The 16,351-nt window shown below is 43.3% G+C and overlaps 1 long non-coding RNA gene across 1 annotated transcript in view; it reads left to right on the forward strand.

Moving 5' to 3' along the window:
- Positions 1–16,351, forward strand: part of LOC138990194 (uncharacterized) — a 99,229-nt gene that overhangs the window by 55,797 nt on the left and 27,081 nt on the right. Inside the window, exons 4-5 of the long non-coding RNA XR_011466305.1 lie at positions 12,144–12,349; positions 13,899–13,974. This is a non-coding gene — a long non-coding RNA (uncharacterized lncRNA). The remainder of the gene's footprint in view (positions 1–12,143; positions 12,350–13,898; positions 13,975–16,351) is intronic.

Raw genomic sequence — 16,351 nt, forward strand, 5'->3', positions numbered from 1 at the left:
TGGGAGAATGGCATTGAAACATGTAAAATATCATGTAAGAAACGAGTGGCCAGTCCAGGTTCGATGCACGATACTGGATGCTTGGGGCTAGTGCACTGGGACGACCCAGAGGGATGGTATGGGGAGGGATGAGGGAGGAGGGTTCAGGATGGGGAACACATGTATACCTGTGGCAGATTCATTTTGATATTTGGCAAAACTAATACAATTATGTAAAGTTTAAAAATAAAATAAAATTTAAAAAACAGAAAAAGAAAAAGAGGCTCTGGAAGGGTTAACATAAAAGAAAAAAAGCAATTCAAAAGGAAGGTGCTAATGCTACTTGTGCAGTGTCATCTCTTTATTTTTTCAGCCATGATAATAGGCAAAGTGCTTAGTCACTAGCAATTCCAGGAAAATGTATCCTGTGAGTCGTTCTGGGGTGCTTTTCATAAGGCAGCATCTTGCTTTCTACTGGCAGTTCGGCCGAGCATGGAAAATATTGCACCCAAATTCCAAACTTCATCAGAACATTCCTACATTTGGCTGAGTGCCCTGCATTTTGTGGACACAGATGTCCAATGGCTGAGACCAATGAATCACACTGTAATCAGTAAGTGCAATAAAATCACATTTGACTTTGTAGAGAACAGCTCACCTGCGTTCAGTGTTTCCTGACCCAGTTCAAGGAAGAACTTTCCCAGGCCTCCTAGGGCACAGCCTGTTCTACTTGGTTAAAACCAACCAAGCGGGCAGGTGCCTCACTGCCCAGTGTCATGCTGCTCTAGGACACACGTGGCCTCTGGGCCACTTCCTCACATCCCCCAGTCCTGGCCACCGGCTGCTCTCTGGCCAGCTGGCCCAAGGAGGCACACGGGTGTCTAAAGGTCTCAGTGAGTACGTGTAGACATGGGTTAAGTTGTTCTGCTCTCATTTCTCAGGGGTTCTTTACATACCAGATTTTTCAGAATTTCTATGTGGCTTGTCACACACACCCATAAGCCTGATCTTTTAATAAAAGTCCAGTCCCCCAGATATACCTCACTAGCTCCTCAAAGGTTTTGACCTGTGCAAGAGTGAAACATATAAGGCATGGCAGGTAGATGCTTCCTGGTTTAATTATTTTCACTCCTTCAAGGAATAGAGACATAACCTTTAGGCTAGGATCAGGGCTGGAGAGGAACGAGAATTGAGTGTTCTTGGACCTTCATGTTATGGTTTGGTAGTGACTTCTAGGTCTTTGCATGGCCATATAGTTGAGAATAGGAAAGCAAAGATTCAGCTCAAGGAGACCAGTGGCTTGCTGGTGTATTCTGTGAAGTTCAGGGTCCTCCTTACAGAAGGGCTCCAAGCCAGGCAGCTTGGTCTGTGCATAAATGTCTCCCTGACAATATCCTTCTAAGACTAGAATTATGTATTCGACAGCCTCAGTAATGCTTCACAGCAATGCCCATGATACCATTTCACATGTAGCTACTGGAATAACCTCTCCACGTCACCATGTCTCCCCATTTCTCCTTAGCTGTTGCAGTAGAGACCCAGGTAAGAATGATGCTCTGTGTTCCCTCAGGCTTTCAGGGAGAGTCTGGTCCCTCTCCTGATAGAGCTGCAGGTTTACCCTGATGATCTGTGCAAATGCAGTGAGGCGTGGGGGCCCCTCGCTGGCGTGGTCTGTCAGCTCGCCTAGAATAGAATCTCCATCAGGGCTGTTTGCCTCCTGTGGCCACTCCAGCTGGCAGGCAGGTTGAGTCTCTCCCCCGGCATCTGGCTCCCATCTGCCCCCTATTGGTCTGCAAATGTGATCCTGTTTTAACTCTGATTTTCAGCAGAGCCATGAACAGCCACAAATGCCATATGGGTTTGAAACATTCACTTTTGAAAGTGACACTGTAGTTCAGTCATTTAAAGTCAGTATCTCAAGCAGTTTCATTAAGACTCCGCACTTTGCTGATGCCAGCTGATTTAAATGGAGACATTCCATCAATTCTAGAAAGTTGGAGAAGGTCAAAGCCACTCAGTTCAGTACACAATTCTGTAAGTTTCTCTTACAACACCCCTGAAAAATGTCCAGAAATGGAATCAGTATGTATGTTCTCCTCTGCGACTGGTTTCTTGGCATCTTGGGGGCATGATACAAATCCAGCTCTGAAAGGACATTTCACAGGGATCACAGTTGAAACTGGCATTGATATTGGTCACCTTTAGTGTCTCAGCAGGATTTGTGGGTTCTTCCCACTGAAAACATTTAGTGCCGGGGTTGAAATCCACCAGCCATATCTGGAACTACTTTACCTGCTTTAAGGAAGCAAGGCAGGTGACATCCCAAGCCCTCCCTAAAACCAGGCAGTTAGACTGGAGAAATCTGTCAAAGTCCCTTGGGCTCTGGAGCTGAGCGTGTCAGCTCTAGTTTGGTAATCCCTCTTCTACCAAGAGCATTTGACAGGACCTTTGGGGTTAATAAAAAAGGACAGAGCAAAGACACAGCAGACAGCACATGACTCTGGTTATAAGACAACACCCTGTCTCCCTGCATCCCCCACTGGTGGTGCTGGTGCACAGGGGAGGGGCCCAGGGTCCCACCTCCCTGTTCCCCTCATGTAGAGTTAATATAGGACTCTCACTGGGTGTCATTTACATGAGCAGAGCCCATGGGGATAGATTAATAAAAGCTCCCATAGAAGGCAGCCCCTTTGCCTCTGTTCACCTTGGCGCTGGTTCTGTGCATTAAAAGATCTTTGAGGAATTTGCGGTATTCAATACCTGGGAGATTCTGAAATTGTGTGATTTCTTTCCATGGACCCAGGTCCTGAATGAAGAGGGACCACCATTGGCCAGGGAGATCTCCCTCTTGTTTTATTCTTGGTGCCATTTGCTGTCACAGATTGCATGTTGCTGAAAAGAAGGATCCAGAGATAAAGTTTTAGAACACAGGAATTCCCTGGTGGTCCAGTGGTTAAGACTCCACACTTTCACTGGTAAAGGCCCGGGTTCGATACCTGGTTGGGGAACTAAGATCCTGAAAGCTGTGCAGTGTGGCCACACACACACACACACACACAGTTTTGGAACTCCAAAGGAGACAGTCTCAGGGAGGGACCACACCAGAAGGCTGGAGGCCTATTTGGTCTTTTTCATGCCTTTCTTACAAGTGATAGGAGCATAAAACTATTTACAGACTTAAATAAACCTTGAGATCAGGACGCTGGGACAAGCATAATACAGTCCTCTCAACCGAACTGTGCACAAGCAGGCCCTCTGGAGATTTCATCACATTGAACTGCTGTGATTATAATTAAGAGGTTTGGCGTAGTTAGCTCCCTGGAAAAAGACTTGACCCAGGTTGACACTTATTTAATATGAATAACTTTTTTCCCAATTAAAAAAAAAAAAGAAAAGAGAGGGACAATGATTTCTCAATGTGCTTTCTGTGATTACACTCCACCTTGTCTCACTGTACCCACCCTACATCTTGGAGTCTGTTCTCAAATGCATATTCAGTTCATATATATTAAATATGAGAATCCCTGCCCCTTCATGATCCTATTGTTGCCGCAATGTGCAGAACATTGTGGATGGATTGCAACCTGTTTTCTTTTGGGGGCGGCTGCTTTGACATCTCAGTCTTAAACACTCAGTACTTCTGCTTTAGATTTTTCAAGTTTCCACTTATGGACTCTTCTGCTTGGGCTATGCATTATTCTCTGAAGAAGAACACATCTGGACCCTGGGGGTCCTCATTTAAGCTTCCTAAAAAGCACTAGCTCATGGGCTGACAGTCCTGTGCTTTCCACAGAACATTCCCTCTGCTGCTGGAAGAAAATGTATAATTACCAGAGAAAATGTCACTGACATGATGTACAGGTGATGCGGAAAATGAGGTATAGTCACAAAAAGCAACAAACATTCCCAAATACGCCTGCCTCATCTGTGCTTCCTTAAGAGCCAAATACCATTTCGGGGTGCAGACCTTTCCCCAGTAGCATTTTCAATGACTCCCAGCCCTTCTTACATCTGCCTTTGATTGAACTCAGCATTTCCTTGTCAATTAAAAATGATAAATTAAGCTTCTTGCAGGGCAGACAAACAGCCATTGTGAACCATATGAAAACCTAAGATTTTGGATGAATCAGATTCAGCCTGAGAAATTCATCTGGCAACTCCCAGGCCCTGACCACCATCCAGAGGAGCATCTGAGGTGTCCAACGCGGCACCCAGGCATGCTGATGGCCCACTGGCATTCAGAACATTGCAGCGACCGACCACTTCAGCCTATGCATCCTTCCTGGTGCTTGGAAGAATGGCCAAGTACATCCATATTTGTCTACCCACCGCCCAGACAAATCCAGGACTACATTCAACACAGATGTTTGTGCTTTTCAGCTTTCATTTTTAGAGGCACGTTGTCTGGAAGTGATGTCCATTCACGGATTATTCATTTTGCTTTGTGCTCCAGGGATGTTGATAAATAAAGAGTGAGGATCTAAATCATTGGTCCCCCTCAGCCAAATCACAGAAGGTGTCCTGATGCATTTTATGTCCTGAGGGCAAGTGAAAATTATGTGTTGCGTGTTGCAATTATTTTCTGTGTTGCTGCTCCTTTCTGGGCATATGGACGCGTCAAGAGGGCGACTGTTTATCAACTGGAACGGGGAGGGGCGGGTGTGGGAGCAGGCGTGGGTCTTGCACCTCTGTTTCCTGTCACACAGATGCTCTGATTTTATATGAAGTAGAGCTCTCTGCATAGTCAAATTGATCTGCCTTTCTCAGATACTTTCCTAAGTAGAATTTCCACTAAGATGGGCTTAACTAATGATGAGAAGAATGTAATCCATCTGTGAAAAACCCTTAATCTTCATGGGGAAAAGAAAAAAAAAAAGAAACCTGATGTAGAGGGACTTTGTACATGTCGGTTACCTCTGATCCACTTCGTCTCCCTTCACAAAACAATTGTGTGTGCAAAAGGGGGAGGAGCCAGCTGACATTTTCTACAAACTGCATCCTACACTGTTAGTGTCAGTAACGGATGGAAAGTGAGGTATAGAAGATTGGGGCTGCCTTTTAGTAAGCTTTTTAGTTGATGAAGATAGTTACGTGTATAGTAATGTTGACAATGGAAGTAACAGTTAAAGCTTTTTGAGTTCTTACAGTGTACAAGTCTCATTGATAAAGTGCTTTATGCACCTTCGGCCATTTAGTTGGTCCAGCAACCATACTATTGTTACATATCCTTGTCTCGTCACATCTAAAACAGAACTCTGGATTCCACCTCCCCAGTACACTCTTTGCCAGGACTTCTCTTCTCAATAAAAGGTACAACTAGATCTTGAGCTGCTCTGGCCACAGGCCTGGAAATGGGTTCCCTTTTGTTCATCTCTTTCCCTTTGTCTCCCGTATCTAATTTGACAGCAGATTCTGCCAAACACGACAGCAAGTTTCCTAACTTGGAGTCTGTGATGGGATCCCTGCTTACTCCCCAGGCTTCCATCCCTCTTCTGGCTCAGTTCCCAGGGACACTGGCATTTCCATTGCTTAAATGCATCACACTTGTTGGAAACATATTTTTAGTATCTCTGTTTAAAATATGTCGAGTCCTTCCTTTTGTTCAAAGTCCATTGCCATAACCTCAGGCTAAACATCATCATCTCCAGCTGAGAGCATGGAAATATTTTTCTAACCCATTCCATGATTTCCCTCCTGCTCCCTCAGAAAGACCCGACAGTACGAATGAATCATGAAACTAATCAAACCCCACTGCCTAAACCTCCCATGACTTTGTGTTGCTCTTAGAAGAAATCCCTGTTTCCTGCTGAATCTGATTGCTGCCTGCTACTCCCTCCCCCACGTTCCATCACTGCCTCCCTCACTCTCCTGTCCCACGTATACTGGCCTGTTTTGTCTCTCTTGAAGACATCCCACTTGTTTCTGCCTCAGAGCTTTGAAATTACTGCTTCTTCCTCCAAGAAACACTCCCCCTGTCTTCACATGGTTGGCTCCACATCATGGTCATATTTTTATACCCGCAAGTAAACAAGAAATAGTAATCAGAGGGGAATAATGTGTAGCCATACTTGCTCCAAAAATGGGTGAAGGTTGAGAGACAGCTTTGGGAGGAGTTTGGATGACAGAGCAGCAGATCCTAAAGAGGAAGACTTTGGGCTTTGTGGACAAGAGTCGGGCTGAGACTGAGTGTACAGGCACCTCTTGGGAAGAGACGATTTGCATCTTTCTCTGATTTGATCAGAACCGTCACAGACAAGGGGTTTCCATGGTGGCTCAGATGGTAAATAATCTGCCTGCAATGTGGGATACTTGGGTTCAATCCCAGGGTTGGGGAAATCCCCTGGAGAAGGGAATGGCTACCTACTCCAGTACTCTAGCCTGGAGAAACCCATGAACAGAGGAGCCTGGTGTGCTGTAGTCCATGGGCTTGCAAAGAGTCAGACATGACTGAGTGACTAACACTTTCACACACGTCATGAACAAATTAAAAATGTTTGCATTGATATTGCCTCATCTACTCTTGAGTGATGCCAGCACTGCATGGAAGAAAACTCTGGAGGGTACAGAACTGGCAAGTTAATAGAATAGGTGAATTACTCCTACGGTTAAGGAAATTTGGACTTAGAGATCAGATATGCCCTGCCTAAGATTAAAGTTAACTCATAGAGGCAAAACTTAAACCCAGAGCTGTCTGCCTCTCCTCCAGTAATGTGCTGGTCCATGGTGTGCTCACATAACCTTCTTATTATGTAGCATTTCATCTGAATCATATAATTTAACACAAGATTAAATACAGTCTTCCCTATTTCATGTGTTATGTATTTTGCCTTATCAGCTTATCTGTAAGTTCCTGGACTCTATAGACTGGCCTTTCATAGTCCTTGGCACATAGAAGTCCCTTCATAAGCATTTATTATTTAGATAGCCATATTTCTTTTGTATCTCTAGAGATCTTTGGCCATGTTATTAAATCCTTACTCAAGTTATCAGCAGCTGTGCTGCTTGTGTATGAAAGTGATACTATATAAAATAGAAGTATTAGGTCACCAAGTTCAGTTGAAACAGAATGAATATTGAGTTTCTCTGAATGAACTTACATGCATACATACACACATGCATTCATCCACTCTATTCCCAATTCCTTTACAAGGGAGTTTCTTAATGGAATCATGATCAGTCATCATTCACAGTACCAGTCTGAAAATAGAATGAAATATCAAAATTACAGTGAGAGAAAGAGAAAGCAAATGCCATTTCTCAAACTCAATCATTCTTCTTGGACTCGGCAGGTTTCTGGGTTGTCACAGATAACTGCATATCTCAAGTAATGCATGATGACAAGCTTTTTACCAATCATACCCAGTGTGTCTGAGTTTCCTCTCTCTCAATGGGTGTCTGGGCAATGGATTACAAGTCAGTATGTTACTTTAGCCAAGTGGTCATTTATTCATTTGCTAACTAATAATTCAATATTTATGAAAATCATGTAGAGCTGACCATGAAAAACTGATCAAAAGACATATATGAAAATTCCTAGGCCCTAAAGTACAAGTGCAGACAAAGTTTGACCCAGTGTTGGCACAACAAGCAGTCTGCTGCGAGGGCCCTGGCTGTTAAGCTGTATGATACTTAACTGAGTTGCAAAGTTAAAAACTGGGCACATCTCTGTGAGATACAAAGAGAAACAATGGGAGCTACATTCAGCCCCACTGTCCTTGTCTGATTAATAACCTTTGCCATATTCATTAGCTGCTTTGGGAGTAAAACAAAGAAAAAGTAACCTTGAAACAAATCCACATTATTATTCTCTCCTGTCATCTAATATGAAACAGTCATCTTAATATGACTTATTGCAACTATTCTATGTGCTGAGAATTCAAAGATAGTTAAGCTGGAATCCCTTTCCTTGACAAATCTTGCGGTATTATATGTAATAAACACACACACACACACACACACCCTGGGCTTCCCAGGTGGTGCTAGTGGTAAACGACCCGCCTGCCAATGCAAGAGACATAAGAGGTTCGATCCCTGGGTCAGGAAGGTCCCCTGGAGGAGGGCTTGGCAACCCACTCCAGTATTCTTGTCTGGAGAATCCCATGGACAGAGGACCCTGGTGGGCTCCAGTCACAAAGAGTCAGACATAACCTAAGCAACACACACATCCACACACACACACAGACATATATAAACACACATCCATTCACATATGCACAAATACATGTAAGATGCCATGGGAATGCTGGGGAGAGACAACTAATTCTGTCAGGGTTGGGGGAAGTGGGGGTTGGAGAGAAGAAAGAACGGACATTTGAGAATTCTGTTTGAACTGGGTCTTGGTAAGCAGTTCTTTAGACTCATCAAGAATGAATGACACCCCAGGCAGAGGAAACAAGAAATGGGAAAACAGAGCAGAACGGGGCAAAGCATGTGGATGCAGGCATGGCCTAGGATCGATAGAGTCCCTCAGAGAGGATGAAAACAGTGATTAGAATTCATAGGGCAGAATTCCTGGAAACACTAACATTCAGGGAAAATGGAACCTGAAAAAGACTGAAAAGGAGCGCTGAGCTTGTACGTGGTGAACCAGGAGAGAACGACATCCAAGGAGCCCAGACAGGAGACAATGGGTGGCAAGTGCCTCCTGGAGTTGGCTGGTAGGTGGCGGCGGGTGTGCCTCACGGAGTGCCAACATGGAGTTGTGAGAGCAGAAAGCAGTTGGTTGTATTTTAAGAATAAATGGGAGCTAGGGAATGGAGATGATGTAGGCTGCTTATATGGAAGGCTACTTTTGTGGGAAGCCCAACAGGAAGAGAGGACGAGAGAGTACCTAGAGGCCATGTATTCAGCAGATATGGTTTGCATTTAAAGAATTCCTGCGAGGAATCAGAAGGAAGATAGATGTTAATGACAAACCTCTATAAAGAAGGAGTTGACTGCTCTAGGAATCATAGGGAAATGCTAAGTGTTGATGGAGGAATGAGCTTGACTGAGATAGGAGCTAGTCTCCAAGACAGAAGTGAAAGGGGTAAATGCAGGTGAGGACAGAAATGACGAAAAACGCTGAGGATCCTGACCTGCAGGCAACTATTTTGTATGAGAAGTAGGAGGCAATGTTTATTGCATCAAATTATATGATAAAAGGATTATCTTAAAAATTCTAGACACTGGAAACAGATGGAGAGAGAGTTCTGGAAGGATAATTGAAACAAGCCGTGAGTTTCGCCCTGGAGATAAGCATGTTTGTCCCTGTAGAGGGAAGAAGGGAGAATGACTGAAAGAATCATCCCTCTTGCTAAACCAACCTCTGCTTTCCAGGAAGGAAAAGAAGGGACCTACTCCGCCTATTTGCCAACTAAACAAATGTTTCTCCTGGAACATGAGTAGTTTTGGTGCCTTTATTTATGAAGCTTTTACTTTTGAATAATGAAAATACTTCATAAAATTCGAAGTATTTAATATGACATCACAGTAGTTATAACCAAAGAAAACCCAATTTTAATATAGAGCCATGAATAAAAGTTACTTGCAAACTTATTCAAAGGGACAAGGTATAATGGAAAACATACAAAGGCTTATTTTTATCTTTCAAGAAAAACTTTGGCAGATTTGTATTTTGGATTCTACATATTTCACTTCCTGTTGCAACCGACATTCATGAAATTCACTGACAGGAGCCTAACAGCAACTTTTAAAAAATGAAGTATATTTTCCTTAATTAATGTCTACAAAGAGATTTAATAATGAAAAGTGCCATTAAGTGCCAAGTATTTTAATTATTTTCTGCTGCAAGAGCATGCAGTCATTATATACTGTTTTAAATATTATGAAATATTTACAAAATAAGTTTAAAAAAATTGCAAACAAGCCATATAAAAAGGCATTTTCCTTTTGAGGTGAAACTAAGATCAAAACCCAAAGAAAAAGTCATTTGCTTCCCACAAGAGGAGACTTCGATGAATGCTCCAAAAATACCTGGCACTTTGCTTGTTCTTTCTCCATAGCCCTTGTACCTCTAACTGAATGCACAAACTGAAGTGCTTTACTACTTGAAATTTTGGCACAAATGTTATTTTTAAACTATTTTTAAACTTTTTAATTTTAATTTAATTTTAAAATTAAAAATTAATCAAATTAAAATTTAATTTTTTAAATTTAAAATTTAATTTAAAATTAAAATTAAATTAAAAAATTAAAATTAGTTAATTTTAATTTAATTTTTAATTAAAATGCTCTGTTTCAGGTATGCAACAAAGTGATTCAGTTATACATACATATATGGATATATATATATGTATATGTTATTTTTCAAATTATTTTCCACTATAGGTTATTACATGTTATTGAATATAGTTCTCTGTGCTCTACAGCTGGCCCTGTTCATTCTCTTCTTATATTTGGTGGCATGTATGTGTTACTCCCAAATTCCTAACTTATCCTTCTCCCATTCCCCTTTGGTAACTCTGTTTGTTTTCTATGTCTGTGAGTCTATATCTGTTTACTTTTTGACTCCACATATAAGTGATATCATATGATATCTGTGTTTCTCTGTCTGACTTACTTCACTTACCATGATAATCTCTAGGTCCATCCTTGTTGCTGTAAACGGTATTATTTCCTTCTTTTTTATGGCTGAGTAACGTTCCATTCTGTAATGTATGTGTGTATATGTACACACACACACACACCACCTCACCTTCTTTGTCCATCTGTCAGTGGGTCAATGCACAGTTTAGGTTGCTTCCATGCCCTGGCTATTGTAAATAGAGCTGCTGCAGATACTGGGGGTGCATGTGTCTTTACAAACTAGAGTTTTCTTTGCACATATGCCCAGGAGTGGGATTGGAAGATCATACAGGTAATTCTGTTTCTAGTTTTTTAAGGGACCTCGGTACTGCTTTCCATAGTGAAAGTGAAAGTGAAGTCCCTCAGTCGTGTCTGACTCTTTGCGACCCCATGGACGCCCACCGGGGTCCTCTGTCCATGGGATTCTCCAGGCAAGAGTACTGGAGTGGGTTGCCATTTCCTTCTCCAGGGGATCTTCCCGACCCAGGGATCGAACCCAGGTCTCCCACATTGCAGGCTTTAACCTCTGAGCTACCAGGGAAGCCCCTGGTGATCAGATAATTTTATCTTATCGCAGACATATGCTGGGATCTCCCACTTCCCATCTCTGTCCAGCTGCTAACTTTGGGACTATACTCTGAGGACTCGGTCTCTGAATCAGCTTCTAAAATCCCCTGGTTTGAAGGGCAGGAAAACCAAGACCTCTCTGTAATCTCTGGGTCTGATCTCGGTAGGAATATGTCCCAAGTTCAGACCCAAGTTGGTGCAGAATTAACGGGTAAATGCGCGTATTAAATTGAACAGTAACTTGGTGCATTGTGCCGGTTCTGTTCTCAAGTTATACACTGGTTAGCGGGAAACTTTACTCCCCTAATTACCACAGTCTAAATGGCACCCCACTCCAGTACTCTTGCCTGGAAAATCCCATGGACGGAGGGGCCTGGTGGGCTGCAGTCCATGGGGTCGCTAGGAGTCGGACACGACCGAGCGACTTCACTTTATTTTTTCACTTTCATGCATTGGAGAAGGAAATGGCAACCCACTCCAGTGTTCTTGTCTGGAGAATCCCAGGGACAGGGAGCCTGATGGGCTGCCTTCTATGGGGTTGCACAGGGTCGGACACGACTGAAGCGACTTAGCAGCAGCAGCAGCAAGTCTGTTTGGGTTGCTGTAACAAAATAACACAGACTGTGTGACTGTGGTATTATTTCTCACAGTTACAGAGGCAGGAAGGTCCAAATTCAAGGTGCTGGCAGGTATAGTGTCTGGTGAGCACCTGCTTCCTGGTTCCCACATGACTCTTTTCACCTGGAGGAAGAGGTACCTAGAAAGGTGCTTTCTAGGGTCTCTTGTATAAGAGCACTAACCCCATTCCTGGAGGCTCTGTTCTTATGACCTAATCACCCCAAAGCCCCACTTCCAAATATTATTACACTGGGTATAAGGTTTGAACACATAAATTTGGGGGGCACAGTCTATATCAACTATTTTATTATATGCTCCGCCTTGTATTTTCTTGTCAAAGAAAGCCTAAGTAGGGCAGGTTAGCTGGCAGGAGAAAAATGTTAACCTTTTCATTTTTTATGTTTTCTCTGAAGGCCCACTGGCTCTCACCATTTATGGAATTGCCTTGGCTACTCAAGGGACCAGATGTTCCCTGGGGTTGTGACCCACTGCTCCTGCATTTAGCCTCCTGGCTGGCTGCTTGCTTGCTTGGACTCAGCCCAGTACAGATGGCATTACTGCTAAATCAGAGAGAATGACACTCGGTTTCCTGGTCCTCCTTCAAGTTGCTACTTTGTTGGTAAGAGCTCATTTCCTGGGAGTCCAAATAATTAAGTTTCACCTGTGCTATGTACTCCATAATTACATTATTTTTGTTAATTATGCTTGATGGCAAAGTTATCAAAATTCAACTTGATCAAAACCAAAATAAAATCTGGAAGCAAATGTCTCTTGCTGTACCATCACAGCCGTTTATACATATTATAGGACACTTTGCACTTCCCGGAGGGGAAGGAATTACTCTTCTTCAAAATGATGCTAACAGTTGGCTACATTGGAACCAAATGGTGAATGTCTTGGAAATATGGGAACTCCTATGTATAAGTAAGTGTGACTCTAGGGGTCATCACCACACTATTGGGGGTGGGCAGTGACTGGCCAGCATCTGAAGATGACAGGGAAGGTGTTCACAGCAATGACGCTCAGTGAAGCTGAGGGCAGTTTCCACTTGACGTCACCTCCTTCCCCGCCCCCCTCTCCCTCTGCTCTGCTCTCCATCTGCTCCTGCCGCTCCACTCTCCTCCTTCTTCAGCTTGTGCTTCTGCTGCTTCTCCTCCGCCGCCTCCTCTTTCCTCTGCTTCCCACTTTGCCTTTCCTCCCATAATAGGCATTCATTCAACATATCTTGACTTGATGTGAATTGAAGGCATCTGTATCAGCTGAATTTTTCTCTCCCTTGAAATTGAGAGAAAGTTGCTTGATGCTTGATCAAGTTGAATTTTGATAACTTTGTCATCAAGCAAGTTGAGCATCAAGGAAGTTGAGACAGGAGATTTAACAGTAGCACAAGTTTTTGGATATCTGACAGATGAGAAACATTTGAAGACCCTGACGTTTTGGTCAAGGACATGAGTACCCATTTGTGCTTAGGTTCTGTCTATAGAGTTTCAGTGGGACTTGTTTGCATCTGAGCTCTCTGGTATTAACAGGAAGAGTTGTACTGAGAACATACAAGAGTAAAATTTCCTTCAAAAGGGCACAAGGTAATATGGTGAAGGCTTTTACTATTTTCCAAAGGAAGTCATTTTTCTGGTCATGGTCTGCTGGGAGTTCTCATTGGCTGGTTGATCCTCAGAAACATGTTTTTTTTTTTTTTTAATTTATTTAATTTATAAAATTTTATTTTTAACACCAAAAACATTTTGTACTGGAGTGTATCTGATTAACAATGCTGTGACAGTTCAGGTGAACAGCGAAGAAACCTGACATTAACTGACAACTCTCCTTACTCTACATTTATTCTCCCATATCCCATCATTTGAGGGTGACCAACCCCACTAGAGGATTTTTTTTAATGTAGGAAATGGCAGTGTCCATTTCAAATGATAAGTCCTAAGAATTAACTCTAATCACAGGCAGTGTCGGGAGTACGTTTTGAACAATGCATCGTAAGAGGCATGGGGACCCTACCCCATATCTCACTGCTAATTCACCTTCCCCAGGGGCTGAAATTCCACCACTGGATATTCTTTTTTGTGTCTGCTCTCATCACTGACGTCTAGATGAAATTGCCTGTTCAAGTAATTCTTACAAGGGTGATGCAGACTCATTACCGCTTTTTTCTCTAGGTAGTCAGAGACCTCTAACTCCTTACGGAAGGTGTGATATTGAGGAGAAAAGAAGTAACACAGTGTGAGTTAAGAGGTGAGTTACTCCTGACAGAGTACAGGCTCTACCTGCTGTACAGTTCAGGGAGTGTTGACTTTTAGCTGGGATGCTGTCTGGGTACCAGGGGTCTTGCCCATTGGAGGGAGCCCCTACTCAAAGTCCGATTGATATTTTTGTGCTTCTAGGTCAAGGTGTTCCCAGTCTTGGAACCCTGGGGTGTGGTTCTCTGCAAAATATTGCTATTGTCAAGCTGTCTGCCTGTGAGATTACATAGGACAACAGGGAGCTTTTTGCTTATCATCTTTCAAAGTATCCAGCATTAAAGACACTCCATCAGAAGCAGTGAGCCATTTAGTGCCACTGTCTTACCCCTGTGGCTCACTAGGGGCCCCAGCCTGGGTACTTTATTACCTTCTATGCAGATATATTGAAATGAGATGCTTATCACCCTAGGTACATATGCTCGTTCACTCTCTGGGCTGGAATTGTCTTCCTAAGGGTCATAAGGGAACAATTTTTCTCTCTTAATGCTCCCAGATTTGCAAGATTTTAATTCTACATGGCTTTATGACATGTATTTAGCTTAAAGGCAGGTTAAAAAAAAAAAAAAACTTGCACCACTAGCGAAGAAAGAAAAGGAATTAAAATATAAGCAGACAATTTACAATGTAGGAAGAAGAGAGAATTTCTTTTGTTGCTGATGGCCTACGTAGTACTTCTTTGAATGTCCTTCTATGGACTGAAGCAATTGCTCATTTGTACTGAGGAAAGGTGCTTCAGATTAATTTTGGAAACTTCAATACTGCACTGTGCTAAATTTTAATTATTTCACTTGCTGCTTGGTATATTAATGTTGTGATTACCCTTGAAAGTGTATTACCGATGATGATTTATGCAAAACCCAGCTAGCTCCACAGCTCCGTCAGTTTCAATTAAGACCAGCCACAGAGGAAGTGGGCTGTGGTCGTGTTGGCTGCAGACCGTCATTAAGCTCACAAGCAAGTACGGTCCGTTTGCTTAAAGCATTACCTTTTTTTATCCTTCTGGAACCATCTCTTCCATGGCACAACTAACCACTGAGAGAGGAGACTGTATGTAGCGATTTGGTCTGTCCAGGAAAATGAATTTTATCTCTGTTTCTCTGCTGATATAGGACATTTGGGGCCAATTCTTCCCTCTTTTGAACTGTTCAAGGACTGAACTGGCCAAAGAAGCTATTGCAAAGTTATCATTTTCTGATTTCCAGGAACAGGGTTTGGTCAGCCTCCGGAGACTGTGGTCATCTGGAGTTAATCATAAAGTGCGTCCTCCTTCTCAAATGAAGCACTGTTTTCAGAGCTCATTTATCTCGTTGACTTCAACTATTGAGAGGTCAGGAGGTTTTCCCTGGTGCGTCCCTGGTACCCAGTCCTTCTAATGACTCATTTGGCTGCCTAGTTATTGAAATCTCTTATCTACCTGGCAGTCCTTCCTAAATCTATTCCAAACCATGTCACTGAGGTCGCCTGCCAGGTCTGGGAGGCGCTCTTTCTTCTAAGTACTGGAAAGATGGGCCTCCAGACCTGATTTCCATGGCAGTTTCATTTTAATCACATTTGGAAATTCTTGACTACAGGCTGTGCATTTATGAAATCAAGGGAGCCCGTACCTGCCAAGTGAGAGCTCTCCTGACAGCCTGCCAGGAGTGGGACCTGATCCGCAGCAAAAAAAGGACAGTGCATCCACCTTCCGAGACCCAGGGCCAGATGGCACCTTAGAATCATGGCTGAGAGGCCTTGGGCTCTTCCAGGGCTCACATTACGTTTACATTTAAAGCTGCCCCGTCGTGTCTGACTCTTTGTGACCCCATGGACTATACAGTCCATGGAATTCTCCAGGCCAGAACGCTGGAGTGGGTAGCCTTTCCCTTCTCCAGGGGATCTTCCCAACCCAGGGATCAAACCCAGGTTTCCCGCTTTGCAGGCAGATTCTTTACCAACTGAGCTATCAGGGAAGCCAAAAATCTGACACTTAAAGTTTGTTTCCTCCTGCCACTTAAGAGAGAGATAAAAAATGTCTGACATTTGCAGCCTATTTCCTCCATTTGGAGACCCCTAGCCTTCCTGCCTGTTACCCTCTCATTCCCCCCTTTTCTTTTAGGAGGATTCTGTTGCCTAGGGAAAGGGGCATCCGAGCTGATAAGGGGCATTGTCCCTAAATTGGTGAGGCAACATAGTCTCCTAATCCTCAGGGCTCTTATGTGGTCTCAAATTGACCCTTCTTTCCAGTTTCATCTCCTGCCCTCTCCCACCTTGCACTCTGTGCCCGGGGCACACGCACCAAGAGCCTTCCCAAATCCAGACTTTAGCCCTCACTGCTCTCTCCACCTGAAAAACTTTGCCTGTGTATTTTGAACGGGCAGTCTTTGTGTGTG

Source organism: Bos mutus, chromosome 12 (genome assembly GCF_027580195.1).
Source record: "Bos mutus isolate GX-2022 chromosome 12, NWIPB_WYAK_1.1, whole genome shotgun sequence".
Lineage (NCBI taxonomy): Eukaryota > Metazoa > Chordata > Mammalia > Artiodactyla > Bovidae > Bos > Bos mutus.